The following is a 17355-nucleotide window of genomic DNA, read 5'->3' on the forward strand; positions in this document are numbered from 1 at the left end:
CCTATCTTATCTATCCAAATACAAACGTTATAAAAACATGATAACGTAAAGTTTTATCTACGTCAGATGAATATGTAACAAACATGAAGCGTGAGCTGGGTTGGGAACTGCTGAAATATCGACGCAGAGTAGGCCGCATTGCCACATTCCAACGCATTCCGTGAAGCATTTGCGGGTCGCCTATCCATCCGAGTTCGAAAATCCCTGCGTCCAGTCCGAAGGGTTCTCCGGAAATCATCATCTACAAGTTTCTTCCCAATTGTCACAAACAAAACCTGCTATAACCCTAACAAAAAAAGTCCTGTGGTACTCCCTGTGGTACTTGTCGGTACCACACAATGTACCACACACTTGTAATGTTACTACAGGAACTGTGTGGTACTGTACCACAGGCTTGTAGGGTACTCCCTGTAGTACTTGTCAGTACCACACAATGTACCACATAAATAAATGTTACCACAGGAACTGTGTGGTACTGTTTTACAGGCTCATGTGGTACTCCCTGTGGTACTGGTTGGTACCACACAATGTACCACACAAATATATGTTAACACAGGAACTGTGTGGTACTGTGTCACAGGATCGTGTGGTACTCTGGGATGTACCACAGGGCAGTACCACAGGACACTACCACAGGAAAGTACCACAGGACAGTACCACAAGACAGTATACACACAAATTGTCCTGTGGTATTTTGGGATGTATACCACACAACAGTACCACAGGACAGTACCACATGAATTGTCCTGTGGTATTTTGGGACGTACCACAGGATAGTACCACAGGACAGTACCACACGACTTGTTCTGTGGTATTTTAGGACGTACCACAGGACAGTACCACAGGGCAGTTCCACAGGAGAGCACCACAGGAAAGTACCACAGGAATTGTCCTGTGGTATTTTGGGACGTACCACAGGACAGTACCACAGGATAGTACCACAGGACAGTACCTCACAACTTGTCCTGTGGTATTTTGGGACGTACCACAGGACAGTACCACAGGGCAGTACCACAGGACAGTACCACAGGAAAGTACCACAGGATAGTACCACAGGACAGTACCACACGACTTGTCCTGTGGTATTTTGGGACGTACCACAGGGCAGTACCACAGGACAGTACCACAGGATAGTACCACAGGACAGTACCACAGGACAGTACCACACGACTTGTCCTGTGGTATTTTGGGACATACCACAGGACAGTACCACAGGAATTGTCCTGTGGTATTTTGGGACGTACCACAGGACAGTACCACAGGGCAGTACCACAGGGCAGTACCACAGGGCAGTACCACAGGAAAGTACCACAGGACAGTACCACACGACTTGTCCTGTGGTATTTTGGGACATACCACAGGACAGTACCACAGGAATTGTCCTGCGGTATTTTGGGACATACCACAGGACAGTACAACAGGACAGCACAACAGGATATTACCACAGGACAGTACCTCACGACTTGTCCTGTGGTATTTTGGGACGTACCCCAGGACAGTACCACAGGGCAGTACCACAGGACAATACCACAGGGCAGTACCACAGGACAGTACCACAGGAAAGTACCACAGGATAGTACCACAGGACAGTACCACACGACTTGTCCTGTGGTATTTTGGGACGTACCACAGGACAGTACCACACGACTTGTCCTGTGGTATATTGGGACGTACCACAGGACAGTACCACAGGACAGTACCACAGGATAGTACCACAGTACAGTACCACACGACTTGTCCTGTGGTATTTTTGGACGTACCACAGGACAGTACCACAGGACAGTACCACACGACTTGTCCTGTGGTATTTTGGGACGTACCACAGGACAGTACCACAGGGCAGTACCACAGGGCAGTACCACAGGACAATACCACAGGAAAGTACCACAGGATAGTACCACAGGACAGTACCACATGACTTGTCCTGTGGTATTTTGGGACGTACCACAGGACAGTACCACACGAATTGTCCTGTGGAATTTTGGGACGTACCACAGGACAGTACGACAGGAATTCCTGTGGTAATTTTCGATGTATACCACAGGAGTACCACAGGAACTGTCAAAAATCCTACAGGAAAATCATAATATGGTGCTATTCCACACAGAAGTACCACACAGCAAATTAAATTCGTAAGTATCACAGAAAAATGCTACAGGATATTCTTTTTTTTTTCTTAACATTTTATACTAGAGGACTATCACATCAGGAGAATATCAAACAGCAGTACCACACAGCAGTACCACACAGGAAAATTGTAAGGCAGAATCAACTGAAATTTATAACAAAAATACAAACAAAAAAGCACATATTAATATTCCTCAATTAATTGATAGATGAGTTATGCTGTGAATTATAACAATTGATTTGCCATTACTTATCCTGTCCTATACTCCTACAGTATTACCTATTTAGTGAAAGTGCTGATGTAAAGCATGAGAAATTTCATAAGGACTTCTGTGGTACTCCTGTGGTACTCCTGTGGTACTCCTGTGGTACAAATTTTTACATAGCTCATGAATATTCATAAAAAGCACTCTAGATTTTAGAAAATACATATATGACTTAAAAAGTCAAAGTATTAATGATGAACTTTATGAAAGATTGTCTAATTATGTTATGTTATTCCCAATATCATAGATATTGTTATGAAAGTGTAATTTCATATCTTGATAATAAAGTATAATCGAGTTAGTAACCATGCCTTAATGCTTTACGGATAGACGGCCATATATATATGTACTGAGAGGGTCGATGGCTACCTAGGAATAGAATATGACTATATAGATCTATTATAGGACTAGATTGGCACTTGGCCATTAGACTCTCGTTTGAGGTTATATGTTAGGAGTAGGACAGGTTATTAAGTAGGGCCATGTTTGTCCTAAAATCCATCACTCACCTATCAGAAATATTCCTTGAAATGTGGCTAAAAGTCTCCCAGATTTTTTTTTCGATCTATCCTGTGTGGTACTCTCTTGTGGTACTATGGAAATGCTGTGTGGTACTGCCCTGTGGTAATGCTGTGTGGTAATGATCGACCTGTGGTACTGTCCTGTGGTACTGTCCCAAAATACCACAGGACAGTTCCTGTGGTACTGTTCTGTGGTACTAGTCCTGTGGTACTAGTCCTGTGGTACTGCCCTGTGGTACGTCCCAAAATACCACAGGAATTCCTGTGGTACTGTCCTGTGGTACTGTTCTGTGGTACCGGTCCTGTGGTACTTTCCTGTGGTATTGCCCTGTGGTACGTCCCAAAATACCACAGGAATTCCTGTGGTACTGTCCTGTGGTATGTCCCAAAATACCACAGGACAATTCCTGTGGTACTGTCCTGTGGTACTGTCCTGTGGTACTTTCCTGTGGTACTGTCCTGTGGTACCGTCCTGTGATAATTACCACAGGAGTACCACAGGACTTTTTCGTAAGGGAAATACTCGTCCATCATGAGAAAGATAACAGACTGGAACACACTCCTATCGACATTTACCGACATCACATCCAGGAGCAAAGCAACTAGATCCTACACTTCTCTCTCTGCGCAATAAACACCAGGGCACCCCCTGTCCGGTTGGCCCCTTCTAAGGGGTGTTGGACAGTATTCAAGAAGAAGAAGAAGAACTGAAGAAGCACTGCGCCAAGTCTGAGTCTCCATAGTTCTACAGTGCTAACTTCAAATTGTACCTATCAAATGGTCAATTGAGTCATAAAAGAAAAATAAGCATAACAAATGTAATATGAACCTCGAATGATGACAAATTGATTTTTTTTTCATCTAGAGATTGTCCACGCTGTCGCAATTAATGGAATAAAAAAGGAACTTATTGAAAGTTTGGAACCATAACACCTATTGCTCATGGCCTTTCCTGGTTTACATTCATTTTTACAAAAGGTACCTTTTGCAACTTCTTGAAAGTCTTATAGAAGATACTGGTGTCACTAGTGTTCCCAGAATAATATTGGTGTATTATAATGTACATAATTATCACCTGCTCTTTGGTATCATGGAGTCATGTAATTTTCGTAATTTGTTGCTGTCGCTTATACCTTTATCAGTTGGGTTATAAGTAGCCTTGAAAATAAAGCTCCTTGAGCGGAAGAGCGGAAGAACGTGTCAGGAACTTTGTGGACCGATCAATCGGTTTGCACGCAAGGTTTAACAGGAGGTACGGTGCCAACCGTAGCTATACTATAAAATGAAACAAAGTTACTATCAATGATTGAAAACCTACAAGTGCCTTAAAACTGGGAAATTTTACTCCGCACAACCAATGAAATTTCTTCGAGTGATTGTGACTGTCTCGTTCTAACTTTATTGAATGTTATTGATTCTGGAGTATTGTAGTTTGTAAACTTCTGTCTCCGTTGCGTAGATGATGGAAAAGTAGGCAACTTAGGTATAGGGTCTTTTGAGGAATGCGTGTTTCCCGTGTTTTACGTGTTTATTAACACAAATCGTTGTCGTTAATTCTCCCTCATCAGTTCTTACCGAGGTTGCTACAACAAGCTTCACCACAGAGAACGCAAGCCCAACGGAGATTCTATCAACTGTTTATACTACAGAGAATGAGAACGCAAGCCCAACAGAGATTCTATCAACTGTTTATACTACAGAGAATGAGAACGCAAGCCCAACAGAGATACTATCAACTGTTTATACTACAGAGAACGAGAACGCAAGCCCAACAGAGATTCTATCAACTGTTTATACTACAGAGAACGAGAACGCAAGCCCAACAAAGATTCTATCAACTGTTTATACTACAGAGAACGAGAACGCAAGCCCAACAGAGATACTATCAACTGTTTATACTACAGAGAACGAGAACGCAAGCCCAACAGAGATACTATCAACTGTTTATACTACAGAGAACGAGAACGCAAGCCCAACAGAGATTCTATCAACTGTTTATACTACAGAGAATGAGAACGCAAGCCCAACAAAGATTCTATCAACTGTTTATACTACAGAGAACGAGAACGCAAGCCCAACAGAGATTCTATCAACTGTTTATACTACAGAGAATGAGAACGCTAGCCCAACAAAGATTCTATCAACTGTTTATACTACAGAGAACGAGAACGCAAGCCCAACAGAGATTCTATCAACTGTTTATACTACAGAGAAAGAGAACGCAAGCCCAACAGAGATTCTATCAACTGTTTATACTACAGAGAACGAGAACGCAAGCCCAACAGAGATTCTATCAACTGTTTATACTACGGAGAAAGAGGAACCCACTGTCTGCAGCCGGGGCTATCAGTCATGTAAGTTTCAAGAGAAAAAGTTGGGAGATCTCTTTGAAGTTTGATCGTTATTTACTATGTTGCTGCTTTTTTTTTTCTTTTCATAACTTTGTTCATAATTTAAATCTTGGCTGTGAAGGTTTCATACATGACACATTAATTATAATGTAAGAAAATAGACATGAAAGTAGACTATTACTTTTATCTCTTGTTTCAATAATTGTTTCCTTTTCAATGCTTTTGTATATCAACCATCCATGTATTGTTATATGAAGAGGCAAATGTCTAACGCATTATATACTCCTCAGATGAAGATGTTATTTACTTTCATCACTATTACTTTTACATGTCATCTCAGAATATGTTCAAAGTTCGTCAGGATGTAACTACTTAAAAATACGTTTTCAAAGCTTCACGGTACTTGCACTTTGCAGAATCTATCATCTCTACACATTACCAGATGGTACTTTTTTTATTACTCCGGGGTTTGTTTTAAGGACATTGGGAGGGAGAGGGGAGGATTTCATTCAAAGACAGGGTTGCGTTAAAGTAATGACTGTAATACATTATGCTGTATCTTATGAAAGCTGAGGTTTCTGGGGATATTAGGGGTCGTATCCTAGTTGTGTATAAGAAAATAAAATGATGACAAAGCTAGTTTTGATTATAGAGTTAAATCAATCTCTATATTTAAGTTTTAGTTTCGATTTCTTTACTTCAAAGAAAAGTAGGCAGCATCCATAAAGGATATGACACTAGATGACTCGCCTGACTAATTTATGAGTTAAAAGGTAAGTACAATGTACAAAGTCGGACAGGCCATGACAAAGACAAATCAAAACACACAGGCACAAACAGAATATACGATGTCTCATAGCATAAGGGGTAATTGAGTAACACTCTTCAAGTCAGTGCAGTTATAAAGCTTGGGTATAATTATCAAGTATTATTTTCATAATCAAACTGAAATAAATCTAAATATTTAAAATTACGTATTGCACAGGAGAATTCCACAGTTAGATAAGAACAATGTAATTGCAGATGGTAAGTAAGTAAAATGAAGTTCGAGATATAAGAGCACGGAAAAATCACTCGCTAATAGTCTATAGGCTATAACTGTAAATTGTATCATTAAATGTACACAATTCTTTGAAAACAGGATCCGACAAAGGTAGGAATTTCACATCGTAGTATTTAATATGTACATCGTTCTACAGCAACATCTTCCAGGAAAAAGTGATAGGTATGGGCAAGAAAGGAGACATGGGATATAAATCGTATATCGCAAATCTTTGAAGGGTTAGACAACTCTGAATGTAAGATTCATTAGCTTTGATCCATAATCATAGGTCAGGCGGAACTTGAAATGGACAAATGAGGTAAAAGTGGATTAAGGTATCATATGTATACATATAGGGCCTACAGTATTTGTTATTATGGAACCACCTTTGACCTTTAGGGAGACATTTCTTGTATCTTCTTTAACGTTTTCAATTATATCATATCCCATGCAACCGCATGCTTTACTGCTGAAATAGCTTATAAACACAATGTCTAAAGCTGGATCCAGAGTTACATGATATCATATGAATATTTTACAAACATATCAGGACTCAACACTAACTTTTTTTTTTTTTTTTGTCTGGTTGTGGCCTAAAAGTAACACCAAAAGGAACAATTTATTTTTGATCTTCGTTGCCCAATCAGGCCTCAAAAGGTGAATTTGGTTGCCCGACGATGTCGAGCCCTGTATGATATGTATTTGTGTACATAATGATATAACCCAAAAGTATTTAATGTCCAAGGTTCATAAGATATTCCACTTTTATTCCACTTTCTCCTCAGATGCAGTGGCTGTATTAATAGGATTCATCAGTGCTGTGGCATTTACGGTGGTGTTCGTTGTGACATTCTTGGCGTTTCTACGATACAAGAGACCAAGTTGCTTATTCAGTGGCAAGTATATTTTATACTTGGTTTTCATAAATAATGAAAGCTGTTGCATAAATTATATCTGTATTATCACTTCTTCTACGGAGGAACGTTTGTGGGGTTTACTGTAAGATACAAGAATTTACGTGTTTATAAAAAAGAAGCAGCGATTATCGTCAAGGCTTTTTAAAGATGTATCCATTTCTTGATGTTTCAATAACAGTTACTTAAGGTTGTACCTGTTCATCTCATGTTCCGTTATGTCTGTCTTTGTTGCAGATTTCTTGCAGATTTTCGAGAGTACAAATAATTTGTTTAAGTGCCGCTTCACACTTCAATTCCAAGTCAGATACAATGAAGACCACTATCATCACATAAGATTGAAGATCTTATAACCAATGTGAATATCGTCTATTTCTTTTTCTTTATTGGGGGTTATTGCTATCATTGTCATTGCTTATAGCCGGGATTTTTCAACACCTTCAAGAATGTATTAAAAATAAGACAGTGCCCTTCGTCTTGATTGCAGACCGCAGACGTACCCAAGATGTTATATAATAAAAACATCAACATAAACTCTCGTACGAAAAATAATTCAAGTTCGTCTACAGAAAATGTTCGGATGGTATATCAGTAGAAATTTCTATTTTTTCATTTCTTTTTTTTTTCTGTGATTTTTAACTTAACTGAACCAGCAGCTTAACTGAACCTTTTCCATTGTCGTCTTCTTCTTGAAAAATCCACGACGGATTTTCACCAAACATGGTAGTAACATCCTTTGTGAGATAGGATCCCAATTATTTAAATGGGGCTGGGGGGGGGGGGGGGATCTTTCAAATCTTCTCTCTGCAGAACCAGAGGTGATATATAGTTATTGCTTCGAGTGATGAGTAAGTACATCGATGACTGTAGTTTCAACTTTGATCATGGTGGATTCAAGGGTACCCACTCCCCGACCCTGTGTGAGGAGTGTCCAATTTGGACCTAAATGTCACAGTTTCATCTTCTTGAACACATGATCAACCTTTCACCAAACTTTGCAGATGTTATTGCTATGACGATAGAATAAGTATTTGTACCATTCAAAACCTTGTGACTTCCTGGAAAATTATGTCAGGGTGAGTCATTTGTTTGTTTGTTTTCGGATCCGCTCTACAAACTGCCTATCATCTTGGCTTTCTTACAATTTTGCATAGGGTGACCAACTGCAGTTTAGAGAAAGACACGCCATCAATATCTTTTGGTGGCTCTTTATCTCTTAAATTGTGACCGTGCACCTCAAAACGAACATAAAGTCGCACACACTGGTTTTGCGTGAGGACTGAAAATAAGTGAAATGGGTCAACCCTGCCGAATTTGACTTTTTCATATTTTCTGAAAGAGCGGGTCTTCTTTTAACATTATGCTAAAATTTGGTATCATAAAACGGGCAGGAAAGTGTGATTTTTAACAGTTTATCTCGAACATTTTTGGTAGAATAGAGTGATTAGGTGTGTCTTTAGAATCCCTTTTTCATTCCTGAAAAACCTTGTCCCCACTCTTCACTTTCAACTCTAAATAACTTTTGAAAGGATAGTGCTACTGCTTTGAAAGTTGGCATTAATTATGGACAGAATGTGTTAATGAGGCATGCTTAATTTAAGTTTAATCTGATGATCTCTTCATTGTTGTTACTCTGGTGGTTTACTTCCTGTTTTTTGTCTCATTCATCGCACAGCCAGCACGGTTTGGTAAAGATTAAGCGCTTGAATAGACACTGTACTTCAGAGCCTCTTTTCTCAGTTCACACTTTTCCTGAGTTTGTGCTTTCTTTCCAATATTTAGATAGGTTAGTAGAGTCCATTTGATTTGAGTTATACATCATTTTAAAGCTTAAAGTCTGCTCTTTCAGAATATGGTCTTAACTAAAAATTCATGTCTGGCGACTTTTTCTTTGTTTTGAGGTGCAGGGTCACAATTAGTCTTTTGCAGAAATACGAATTCACCTTCACATGGTGAATTATTTGTATTTCATTTTGAGTGGAATAACCTTGCTGTGGTTTGATGCATTCTATTCAAATTATGTATGGATGTTTGATGTGATTGGTCGCTTCAAATGTTTTACTTTTTCATGCATAAACATGATTTCTATATAGCCTTTGTAGGCAGCATGTGTACTTTATTGTCCGCATTACTCGCTAGGATTCAATTAAATCTATTATGTAGGTGTGATTCGGGACAAGACCTATTCATTTCTTTGACAGCGTTATCGTTGATCCGAATTCTAAACCAGATATGAATAATTCCTGCAGTGTTTCTGCTATTAGATGAAATCTTACGTATGTGTAGCAGAATTTCGGTTGGTGCGATTGATACGTTTCACAGCGAGGCAGCGAACATTTCTGAGTGTTATGTTTATTTTTATTTTTCCCACTAGGGCAAGAATCATGGCCCACAGGCAGAGATGGAGATATGAAGAAAATCGTTAACGGCGAAGATACCGCTTCCTTCAATCAAAACAGCCAACACGTTAAAGAAAATGCAGCCTTTGAAATGGAAAGGGTGACATCTCATAATATCTAGCTTCGTCGAATAAAAGAAACCACGATAATACACTTACTGTTTGGCGTCTATCTACAATGGTGAACTATGGAATGATAAATACTATTGAACACTAGCAGTTGAATATCATGTGCAATGATACTCAAGGGCATTGTAACGTACATTTGTTTTATGTTCAAATGAACGATCATTAACTTGACAATCATAATGTGTACTTATGGATTAACTATAAAATCCTCACTTGTGTAATCATTTCAGTCAGAAAACAGCTGCAAAGTCTTTAGAATTCATCAGAAGGGTTTGTTGAATGATAAATTGAAGATACGAGTAGTAACATTCCTTAGGCATTATGAGGCCTTCTGTTTGTACTGAACATTAAACATATTATATATATATACTATGTGTGTGTATGCGTGTATATGTATATATTATACATTAATACAATTATCATTACAGCTAACAATTAGTTTTAGTTAAATCTTTACTTATGAGTAAGTCAACGTAAGCTATGGTGGTACAACTGAACACAAGTTCAGTTTTGGGGTACTTTTTGATTTGTTCATGATATGAATTCATTTCGATTGCAATTAACCTTAAGTTTTAAAGAGTTATGATATCCACAAACGCTTGTATAAAATGATATCCATGGTTCGTTTGTATGTATGTATGTATGTATGTTTGTTTGTTTGTTTTGTCTCCAGGCACGTAATCAAGGCTCAACTAGAAAATTAATTGATTTTTCCTTTCTTCGAAGGTTCTTTAATCCGAATGAAAAAAAAAAAAGATGACTCCTTAATCCGAAGGTTCGGAATTCTAAAAATGAAATAATGTTCATAAATCTGAAAATGAATAAGAGCAGCTTAGTAAAGGAACCTCTGGGATTTCGAACCTTATTTTCACGTTTTGATGGACGAATCTTCGGAATAAGGAACATTCCCGTCATTTCAGGATTCACAAACCTTCAGAACAGAATGTAGCTGTTGTAGTGTCAGTGGCGGTATAAAGTCATAATAATAATAGTAGTCCGTCATATGATATAAATGGCGCAATAGTCACATTGTTATAACACTTAAATCACATTTTAATTGATAATCAGTATATTGTAGGTTTCCGACAGGACTTAAAAATGTGCTCTCAGAACACCATACTGAAATCGCATATACGGCTGAAGACAGCAAGGACTGAAGATTGAAAAAAAAAATGCAGGTTCAGGATTGAAAGCATGAAAGTTGAATTGGATATCTGAAAGATACTTTTTATTTGCACATCAGATGTTATTTTGGTTACAGGGAACAATGACTACTTTAGAAAAACGTTAGAGTAGAGCAGTCATGATTAGATAATTCCGCAGTATATAACTTTAGTTTCTCATCTATCATTTCTTCCTAATCTAAGAACGCAAAGAAACCCATGTAAATCAGCTTTGAAATTAATGCGTGTGAAATGATAAGCCTCATAACAATTTTGTTAATGTGAAACAATCTCGGTGCCAATCATATAGTCATGGTGGATTTACATTGTTAGATGATTATTTACGTTAAGGTGCATTAAATTGTCAAAAAAAAAATTATTGTTGCCAGTCCATCATACTGAAATTCATGCGTTTTCGACGTTTCTGCATAAATCAAAACAGTCTCCTCCATCATTTATGTGGTAAGAAAATTCAGCGAATAAACCCTGTCATTGCAATCTCGAGACATATCTAGTCGTTTTGACCATGTTGAAACTGCTTGGATTTATGAGAAAAAAAACTGTCGCATTCCAATCTTTAAGAAATATCAATTTTTATAATATCATTTTTGAGCAATAGTTTATATTTTGTTATAACATTTTGTAATGATATCATATATTTTACAATATTTTATATTTTATGATAACATTTTGTAATATCATATTTTTTAAAGGCAATAATTACAAATATGTTCTACTCAAGTATACATTTTGTATACTTTTCTGTGTTTATTTGATGGAAATGAAAATAAATTTGAACTTTAAACTGTGTACTTTGACCAATCACTGACCAGTGTTTTATCTATAGATAATTTGTGACCGTGCACCTCAAAACGAACATAAAGTCGCACACACTGATTTTGCGTGAGGACTGAAAATAACTGAAATGGGTCAACCTAGCCGAACTTTTTCATATTTTCTAAAAGAGCGGGTCTTCTGTTACATTATGCTAAAATTTGGTATCATAAAACGGGCAGGAAAGTGTGTTTTTTAGCAGTTTATCTCGAACATTTTTGGTAGAATGTTTTGATTATGTGTGTCTTTAGAATCCCTTTTCCATTTCTGAAAAACCTTACCACACTCTTCACTTTCAACTCTAGTAACATTTAAAGGGATAGTGCTACTGCTTTGAAAGTTGGCATTAATTATGGACAGAATGTGTTAATGAGGCATTCATCGCACAGCCATCCTGTATCATGTATCATGTATTTGCCTGTTTGTACAAATGTCTCCGCGAGCCGTGTCAGGATGGCCGAGTAGGCGGGGTTCGTTTTGTTGCAGTTTACAACGATCCCTTTAAATTATCAAAACTACTAGTCTTTATGCTACCATGTATTATGTTGTGTCAGAAGCAGCTCACCAACACAAGCGGCACACATACCAAGTTCAGCATCACTTAAAGTATGTCACTCCCAAGCGTCACTTGTAGAGGATGTTAAATTGGTACACTTATTTTGTAACCAACTTTTGTTACCAACTCTTGCTACCAAGTTCTGCTACCAAGTTTTGTTACCAACTCTGCTACCAACTTTTGCTACCAACTCAGTCACGCTAACGTGGAACACCTTTCACAACCATATGGTGGCACAGTTATCGTTGATGGCACGGGGTAAAGTGCTATATCGCACCGTTACCAACTTCCTCAGGCGACGACTGGAACTTGAATTGGGCACGGACTATGCGACAAGTCACATTACCATTATACCCGAAATCCAATGACGACGACTGGAACTTGGATTGGGCACGGACTATGCGACAAGTCACATTACCAATATACCCGAAATCCAATGACTTGCAAGTTGGTCTTCTCAGGAACATGTACTCCAACTCTTCAAGCTATTGCATCATGGTAGTACCTTCAAGAAGACACGGTGAAGGCAGCAGTTCAGGAACACATGTACAGTTTATTACATATAGAAGTGAACATTAACAACACATTGGAAATGTATCATACACGGGCTACTTGTTGCGGACTATGTCACACAACGGCCACTTTATATGCCTCTCCTCCTATCGCGGAATGAGGAGGCAATCCCGCACAACCGCAAGTGCAATGAAAAATACCCGCAGTTGTCATTCAAATCATTTACAATGTTGGCGTGGTTATCAAATTCGTACAACGATTATACATTTTAGCAGTATCTCTTTTACATGGTTACTATAATTCGGCATGTATCATCGGTCTAAACCGGAGTTGGTATTAAAATAATCCAAACTTGCCCATGACAAACAAGTAACCACATATTTAATAATAAATGTTAAAACTCATAATAATGCACTACCACATTACAGCATTTGCCAAACGTTCCAATAGTGCCCCCTTTCTATGCTATAGGCACAATCGATTATAACGCATTATAATCGAAACGGTTAAATCGAATCGGTTCCACCGAATTTCGTTACAATATATATTTGATATATCATTTTCATTATCAATAAAATCACCACTTCACCACCTGTCCCCAAATGGAAGACAAGGGATAGATGACAATATGAGTGTGAGCACTTGGCACCGTCAATATGAAATGATTATGACTACACATACTATGGGAATTTCGAGCTAAAAATTATATTCCATTTATTAAAACTATCTGACTTACATGTAAGTGAAGCAATGATACAAAATAGATGATAAGACACAACTAAGATAAGAAATGTTTATTTGCACCTAATTAAACAGCTGCACTAATTTATAAAATGTGACTCTGCACCTCAAAACAAACAAAAAGTCGCCATACATGAATTTTTAGTTAAGACCATATTCTGAAAGAGCAGACTTTAAGCTTTAAGATGATGTATAACTCAAATCAAATGGACTCTCCTAACCTATCTAAATATTGGAAAGAAAGCACAAACTCAGGAAAAGTGTGAGCTTAGAAAAGAGGCTCTGAAGTACAGTGTCTATTCAAGCGCTTAATCTTTACCAAACCGTGCTGGCTGTTGATGAATGGGACAAAAAACAGGAAGTAAACCACCAGAGTAACAACAATGAAGGGATTATTAGATTAAACTGAAATTAGGCATGCCTCATTAACACATTCTGTCTATAATCAATGCCAACTTTCAAAGCAGTAGCACTATCCTTTCAAAAGTTATTAGAGTTGAAAGTGAAGAGTGTGGACAAGGTTTTTCAGAAATGAAAAAGGGATTCTGAAGACACACCTAATCACACTATTCTACCAAAAATGTCCGAGATAAACTACTAAAAAACACACTTTCCTGCCCGTTTTATGATACCAAATTTTAGCATAATGTAAAAGAAGACCCGCTTTTTCAGAAAATATGAAAAAGTCAAGTTCGGCTAGGTTGACCCATTTCACTTATTTTCAGTCCTCACGCAAAATCAGTGTGTGCGACTTTATGTTCGTTTTGAGGTGCACGGTCACAATTAGTCTATATGACAGTTGGACAGCTTTGAACTAAAGACTGTAGTTGTCTCATAACGTTGTTATGGACTGTACGTAGAGTTTTGTAAAGGAGCAAAACGTTCAATAATGTTTATAGTAGTACATTTTTGTTGTCATTTTTGCTCTCTATGGTTCGGCTCCAGGGACGCAGCCTGCATGGGGAGGGAAGTCATGTAACGAAATTCGGTGGAACCGATTCGATTTAACCGTTTCGATTATAATGCGTTATGATCGATTGTGCCTATAGCATAGAAAGGGGGCACTATTGGAACGTTTGGCAAATGCTGTAATGTGGTAGTGCATTATTATGAGTTTTAACATTTATTATTAAATATGTGGTTACTTGTTTGTCATGGGCAAGTTTGGATTATCTTAATACCAACTCCGGTTTAGACCGATGATACATGCCGAATTATAGTAACCATATAAAAGAGATACTGCTAAAATGTATAATCGTTGTACGAATTTGATAACCACGCCAACATTGTAAATGATTTGAATGACAAGTGCGGGTATTTTACATTTTGCTTACGGCCGTGCGGGATTGCCTCCTCATTCCGCGATAGGAGGAGAGGCATATAAAGTGGCCGTTGTGTGACATAGTCCGCAACAAGTAGCCCGTGTATGATACATTTCCAATGTGTTGTTAATGTTCACTTCTATATGTAATAAACTGTACATGTGTTCCTGAACTGCTGCCTTCACCGTGTCTTCTTGAAGGTACTACCATGATGCAATAGCTTGAAGAGTTGGTGGTACATGTTCCTGAGAAGACCAACTAGCAAGTCATTGGATTTCGGGTATATTGGTAATAGACCATGGGATGACCCTCAAAATTCTGACTTTTCGTTGTCCGTCAGAGAGCTTGACCTAATTTTTCTTTAACAATTTAGTTTAAAATATACTGCATCCAAAAAGTTGTTGGCTTTTTTTGCTAAAGTTGCATTTTACTTCAAAAATGATTTTTAAAGCCACAAAATAAGAGGCTTTGAATCAGCATGAACGAGGTCATCATAGACGTGTGTGCAGTGACATGCCTGAGTGGTCAGCCGTGTGCATCGGTACATATGTGTGTGTGTGTGTGTGTGTGTGTGTGTGTGTGTTGTGTGTGTGTGTGTTAGGTACAGGAGTCAATGGGATTCGCATCCTCTTTCAGTGTGTTTCATATCTTCATGCACATAAACTGTATGTATTACTATAGGGATAGTTTGTGTATCATGGACTAGACTTCTGATGCACAATGAATGTAGTTTTGTAGTGTATTCTCTTAAAGAGGCTTCTTTTCTGATGTAATGTGTGATATATGTTCTCTCAGCTTTGTAAACAAATATTTTCAGAAGAATCCTTATGAGTGGTTGACAGTATAAAAGCATGCTTTTCAGTGGGCCTCTCAATCTCATGCAGTTCCTTTTTTTTTCTCCAACCATAACTTTTTGTTTCGCCGGTATGCATGTATGATTTTATTTGTTAACCATTATCAATCATGAAAAGTTGAATTCATTTCTATGTTATAATTCCTGACTTATTCTGTGGTACGTTATGCTGAAAAAGAGAAAAGAATAAAATAAACGAATTGAATTGATTTGAATCTGAAGTCGTCCAGCATGTCACAATTCATTTGTATACATCAATGATACACAACTTGTAAACATGCAATTTTCAGTTCAATTCAAATGAAATTTTATTTCGAATAGCGTGTTTGTATTAGGGGGTTATATTCAAAGACAACGAAACTTACAATGACGGGGTGAATGGGGGTTGAGACAAAATTTTAGTCGCTATGGAAACAAAGACGTGACTAGGAGGTAGTATATATTCATAGAGCCATAGGCCTACTGCATTAACTCTTGGCTCAACAACAATTCTAAGTTATGGAAGGACAGAATGTTTGGGATTGACCAGGGAGGTGATGAAATCACCCTGGTCGTAAATCATGGTTTAACTGATACACTTTGTCCTAAGTTACCATGGCTGGATGTTGTCTGATGTACAATGGGGTCATTCTAACATTCTAGTGGTAGGCCTCTACTCGAGGGATGATAGAGGTCTGTGATTCACTGCAAGTGGAGATAGAGTATTGCTGGAGGTCAATGACTGGCCGGAGAAAAAGAGACAGTTCTGGTCATCATAGTGGGATGGATGTAAGGAGTTAGCAAGGGAATAGAATATCATTATACAATAGAGCTCAGTGGTAGTATCATTGTACTGTTGACAATGCACACAATCACATCATGGAAGCTTTGCCTAATTTGACAGGGGTTTATGAATCTTCTGACTCTTCAGACTCTGGAAATTCAGCTGAGCGTTGTATTCATGTGTCCTCAAAAGAAATAGGAAAAGTCATACCATATCAAGAAAAAAGTTGGACAAAAATTGTTGGTTGCTGTCTTCGTTGGGCTAAGATTGCTGACTCGTTAGAAGGAGATGTAGCAAAGAATTTTGCCAAGAAATGTGGCATTCACGTCATTACATCGATACCAGTGTGTTTCTCTAGTGAAAGGAAAAAGAGTGCTGGATACCATCGTGGCTGTTATCTGAAGTTTTGTCATGTTGGGAAACTCCAAAGAGCAGAATCTAGGTATTTGCACAATGCATATACATCAAATAGATATGCATTTGGTTGGACACTGTCTCATACTTAATGATATGCACAGCAAATAATCTCACCGTGGGTGCATCTTTTTGTAACAAGAAGTGGCTGAAAGCATATGCTGAAGATTGAACTTTTCCTTCACATGTTGGTATACAACAATATGTCAAGATATGTTCGCATTATTTAGCAGTGAAAATACACATGTAGGCCTTCACCTGTAAATCGCGTATTTACATACAATACTGAGTATGAGATTTGTATCCCTGAATATTTTTCATTGTACATGTACATCATAATAATAAAAAACGGCTGTTAAACTGGTTCAAAGAAGTGACTTTGTACTAAGAGTTCGTGCATATGTGACATTGTAAAAAATTTGCATCTTGATAGACTTTTGTGGCAAAA

General features: G+C 38.0%; 1 long non-coding RNA gene across 1 annotated transcript; it reads left to right on the plus strand.

The window, feature by feature from the left end:
- The first annotated feature begins 4863 nt into the window (after nucleotides 1-4863).
- LOC139709961 (uncharacterized) lies at nucleotides 4864-10052 on the plus strand. The gene is made up of 3 exons (XR_011709424.1): nucleotides 4864-5268; nucleotides 7093-7203; nucleotides 9596-10052. It is a non-coding gene; the product is annotated as an uncharacterized lncRNA (long non-coding RNA).
- Nucleotides 10053-17355: the final 7303 nt, after the last annotated feature.

This window comes from Diadema antillarum, unplaced genomic scaffold (genome assembly GCF_040938485.1).
Source record: "Diadema antillarum isolate AM-2024a unplaced genomic scaffold, OU_Dant_1.0 scf00000004, whole genome shotgun sequence".
Taxonomy (NCBI): Eukaryota; Metazoa; Echinodermata; class Echinoidea; order Diadematoida; family Diadematidae; genus Diadema; species Diadema antillarum.